General features: G+C 39.1%; 1 pseudogene across 1 annotated transcript; it reads left to right on the plus strand.

The window, feature by feature from the left end:
• Nucleotides 1-3,929: 3,929 nt before the first annotated feature.
• On the plus strand, nucleotides 3,930-5,054 carry LOC116893739 (annotated as a pseudogene). Its single transcript, XR_004387002.1, has one exon. The product of XR_004387002.1 is annotated as a fructose-bisphosphate aldolase A-like (transcript).
• The last annotated feature ends 477 nt before the right edge of the window (nucleotides 5,055-5,531 follow it).

The raw sequence follows: 5,531 nt of genomic DNA on the forward strand, positions 1-5,531 counted from the left end.
ATATATATATATATTTTCTACAATATATATGTATACACATGAAACATGTCATATATGCTATAGTATATGCTACATGTTATATAGTATATACATATTATAGGTGGTCTGTGTTCTGCTTTTCTTACCTTGATGTACAAAACAAACAAATATCAACATTTATCTCAAGGATAAATGTTGTATGATAAATGAATTAAAAGTTTACAAATGCTCAGAATAATGTTTAACATGGAGTAACTATGAAAGAAATACAAGAAGTGATAATTACATTAACTATAACAAGACTTTTGAGATGTTATTAACTTCTCCACTACAAGACGAAGTCCTGGCAAACAGTACTTATAAATCCTCATTGTATCAAGGGAAGCAATTTTTAGAATGATTTTAATTTTATTATATGTTAATTCTTCAGGCTTGCCATTTTAGGGGTTCCAATCATGATCTCTTTATTGAGACTACACACGTAAATTAAACTGAGCTACAGAAAACATAATCTTCCTTATTACAAACACTTCCACAAATGACATATGAGAACAACCTAAGAGTAGGTGAAGTATAAAAGGCTTGTTTTCAGTTGCCTTGAAGGGAGGTTGTTTATGGAAGAATCAAGTCTGCATTGGCAAAAGTAAAAGGACACATTGGGTCCTCGACAGTCCTAAAAAAAGAGTGCACAAGTAGACTTAAAATACCATGTCTTTTAATAACTCTGTAAGGCACTGTACATTCCATGATAAAAATTAACTGGATTCACTGAACACTTATTGTGTTCCTTACTTTTTGGTATGTAAGTACTTTATTCTAGTCCTTTTTTTTATTTTGGTTTTGAACACACTTTGCTAGAACTGTTTTAATGTTTAAAATAATAAAACTAACATTTAGTTAACTTAAGTATTTCACCCAACTTTATTTAATAGAAATTTTTGAAAGCTTGTATTTGAGTCTAGGAAATCAAAATTATCAAAATGATATTGACCTTCCTGACTCAGGTCCCCATCACCATTGTTTGCTCAAGTCGCTATATGCTCTGTCCTGTATCAAGAGAATGTCAAGGTTCAGGTGACAAACTAAAATCCGTTAGTAACTTCGAGGGGCATAATAATGGTAATATGGTCAACATTAGAGACATAAGAGAGTCAAAACCATATTATCTTTACTCCATATAAAGGAAATCCCAAATGTGATTGCCAGTTTTTTTTTTCAGCAATTCAAGTTGAATCACCTTTATAAAATGGAGTGATTTGATTTCAAGTTCTCCATGGTGTCCTTCAAACCTAAATGCAGTGCTTCTAGCCTTAAATTTCCTGGTCATCATTTTATGCAGTCTGTTTTCTGACACTGTATTAGTAATTTTTATTTTTTAAATTGTTACAAAGCAAAAAGTGTTTGTGGGGCTAAACTGAAGCTGAGATGGGTTGAAGCATACCTAAAACCTTGGATTTTCTCCTCCTGAGAGCTACAAGAATTTGTCTGTTTCATTGCCTTGCCCTGGTGCCAACAGATCCCACTACATTGGCTTCCCCTGCATGGATGAGTATGGGCATATGTAGAAAGTACTAAGCTCACTGGTCTCCAGGGTTATGAGGGACAGTTGTTATATATCTGACTAATAAGCCTGAAACATCCCAGGATGGACTTCCTTTCTCTATAACTTTCTAAGATTCGTTCTTTTCCTGCTACTCCCAGATATGCAAATGAAGCACCCTCAGTGTTCTTTCCCTTTCCAATAACATACCACCACATATGCCACACCAGCCATTCTTTCTAGGGTATAAACATTCTCTGCTCCCTCTGAAAAAATGAGCTATCCTCCCACAGTCTCCCTTGGGTGTTTTTCATCTCCCATTCCAACATTCTACCCTTCACACCCTGGGGTCTGGCTACTGTCCAATAGTCCAATCATACCAATCGAAGCAGGACTTGAGCCCTGAAAGTTTACTTTGTCTCAAAGCTTGAGCTTATAGCCCATCATAATGGAGAAGTCATAGTGGTAGAGACAAAAAAAAATAGCTGGTTGCTTTACATCCACAGTTAGGAAGCAGAAAGAGATGAATAATGATGTTCGGCTTGCTTTTTCATTCTCTTCAATCAGGATACTGGCTCATGGGAGGATGTCACCCACAATGGCTATGGGGGTGTTCCCTCCTCTGAAACACCCTCAAAATGTATCCAAAGATTTGTTTCTACGATAAATCTAAATTCAATTAAGGTGACAGCAAAGATTAACTATCATAGATAACAACAGGATAAAATAATCTACAAAATGGGAAAGCTTGATTGATACTTTAGTAAGCAAGTCACATGATCGGAAATTCACCTTAGTTTCGGTGAAGAGTGTCAGTATTTACTTTGTGCTGTAGAAAGACTTAGAAAGCAATAACACTGTAAGATCGCAAAACTGTGTCCCTTCCCTCTAGGGGTTTGCCCAGTAGAGGAGAATATTTACTAATCCACTGACCTGTTTTTGAGACTCAAATGCTAAATACGTTGTTAAGAGAAAACAGCAACAATAAACTCAAAGATAAGACTGAGAGATTATTTTTTCCTCCTTGAGATTTGGATCTGGTATCTGGATAAGCCACATTGTATTCTGAGCACATAGAAAGGTAAGACTGTCATGGTTACTACACAAATATTCTTGGAAAGTTGATTCATAATAATGATTTTAGTGCTTTCTCTAAGGCATGGTTGTTTCCCAAACCACCAAAGAATGAATGCTTTAAATTTTGATTATTTTCTGTTACTTTTTCCTACTCAAACAGCATGTATAACTGAACAATTCACATTGTGGAGAGTTTAGATTTTCAACTAATGCTATATCACTCTATTTTCATGATCAATAAGAGAAATGGATTTTCAATGAACAGACACAACTTTATGAAGCCCCTCATCTTTTGCAGGCATAAGGAAAGATCTCAGTTCATCTTTTTATGATATAAAAATGTTAGGGATATTTCCTAAGGTAGATCCAGTAGTATTAGGAATAATTCTCAGCATGAATGATGAGTGTACTAAAACTAGCATGTACCACACCACATAATTCTTCCAATTTAATTTTAAAAACATCAGGAAAACATTTTTATGACATAGCAATTTAAATGATTCAATGTATCATATCGGCTCCCTGTAAAAGTAAGGAGGTTTCTTGCACAAAATTCCCACTCTTTCTAGTTCTTTCTGAACTTTGACTGACTGATTCAACTCAGTTGTTCTGGCTCCAAGTCCTCTCCAAGCTGACTGATTCAATCTGGCTTCTCTCAGTTTCTCACTGAATTGTTCTGCTTGACCTCATGCTAACTCTATCCATTTGTTCTAAGTGTCTGGCTCATTCATTCTTAGTCTCTGTTTTCAACTACCTCCTGCTAACCTGCTCTGAACTGCATAAACTCTGAAATGAACTCAACAAAACGTCACTGCTCTAAGCTCACTGCACTGACACCCAACTGGCTCAACTCTCTGTTCACTCTCTTCCTCTAAGGGATGGATATGTCCTACCTCTGACTCATTTTGTCAAATCCTTCTCTGATTCATCACTTTGCCCCTCAATTGGATGTATTCTGTATTCCAGCCAAATTGCATAGACCCAGAAGGTCTTTGATTGTGATTCCTTGCCAAAGAAGCCACTATGCCAGATTAAAATTCCTCTATAGCTCATTATAGATAAGATTTACATTGTTGTGTTTTTAATGTTAACTGTTAGGAGGGATTCTAAGTATGTTCATAGTATGTTTTCCATAATAATTTGTTAGTTGGCATAAATTTATATCACCTAGAAACAAATAAGTCGCCCCCACCCCATCTGAATATACTGCATTCTCTGGGAACGCGCTGCAGAACGAGGTTCTGGTGACCCTAGCCCCGTTCCGTCCTTAGTCCTTTTGCCTACCTACAGGTATCACCCTGTCCTGTGCCAGGAAAGTGCTGCCACCGGCACCATGCCCTACACATACCTTGCACTGACCCCAGAGCAGAAGAAGGAGTTGGCTGACATTGTTTACCGAATTATGGCTCCAGGCAAGGGCATCCTGGCTGCACTCAAGTCCACTTGAAGCATTGCCAATCTCCTGCAGTCCATTGGCACCGAGAACACTGAGGAGGACAAGCGTTCTACTGCCAACTGCTGCTGACTGCTGATGACCGTGTGAATCCCTGCATTGGAAGGAGGTGGAGGGTAGGTGATCCTCTTCCATGAGACACTGTACCAAAAGACAGATGATGGACGTCCCTTCCTCCAAGTTATCAAGTCCAAGGGTGATGTTGTGGGCATTAAGGTAGATAAGGGTGTGGTGCCCCGGGAGGAGCCAATGGCGAGACCACTACACAAGGGCTGGATGGACTGTCTGAACGCTGTGTCCAGTATAAGAAGGATTCAGCTGACTTTGCCAAGTGGCGCTGTGTGCTAAAGATTGGGGAACACACTCCCTCACCCATTGCCATCATGGAAAATGCCAATGTTCTGGCCTGTTATGCCAGCATCTGCCAGTAGAATGGCATTGTACCATTTTGGAGCCTGATGGGGACCATGACTTGAAGCGCCGCCAGTATGTAACTGAGAAGGTACTGGCAACTGTCTACAAGGATCTGAGTGACCACCTCGTGTACCTGGAAGGCACACTGCTGAAGCCCAACATGTCACCCCTGGATATGCTTACACCCAGAAATTTTCCAATGAGGAGATTGTCATGGCAACCTTCATAGAACTTCTTCGCACAGTGCCCCCTTGCTGTCCCTGGGGTCAGTTTCCTGTCTGGAAGGCAGAGTGAGGAAGAGGCATTCACCAACCTCAACGCTATCAACAAGTGTCCCCTGATGAAGCCATGGCCTTGATTTTCTCCTACAGTCAAGTCCTGCAAACCTCTGCTCTAAAGGCCGTGGATGGGAAGAAGGAGAACCTGAAGGCATCCCAGGAGGAGTATATCAAGCGAGCCCTGGCCAACAGCCTCGCTTGTCAAGGAAAGTACACTCCAAGTAGCCAGTCTGGAGCCGCAGCCAGTGAATCTCTCTTCATCTTTAACCATACCTACTAACCAGAGCTGATCTAAGGCTACTCCATCAACACTTCAGGCCTCGGCCTACCCACTTGGTATTGAAGAGGGGCCTTCAGGTTCTTTCCCATCATTTTGCTGCCCTACTGTGTTCCGTGTTGTCTGTGAACGCTAAATCTGCCATCTCTTCCAGCTCACTGCCAATAAACAACTATTTAAGGGGGAAAATAAAAAAATAAATCATCATTTTACTTTATGTTATTTTGTTGACATCTCTGAATTTCAAACTAAAGAGAATAAACACAGAATTTGAGCCATGGTGGTCTTATTAAAAGACATTAACTTTTTTATCTTCATAAACTTAATGCAGTTTATTTTAAATATTATTTAATGTACATTAAGATTTAACATGTTTATTAATTTTTTTAGCTTAGTTGAAGCTGGAACTCTGATTTCTGTTTTTATTTTCTTGTCTTATCATCCCAAGTGCTGGGTAAATATATGTATCAATATACCCAGCTATCCCTCATCAATTTTTTATTGCATATTTTT

The sequence above is a fragment of the Rattus rattus genome, chromosome 2 (genome assembly GCF_011064425.1).
Source record: "Rattus rattus isolate New Zealand chromosome 2, Rrattus_CSIRO_v1, whole genome shotgun sequence".
Lineage (NCBI taxonomy): Eukaryota > Metazoa > Chordata > Mammalia > Rodentia > Muridae > Rattus > Rattus rattus.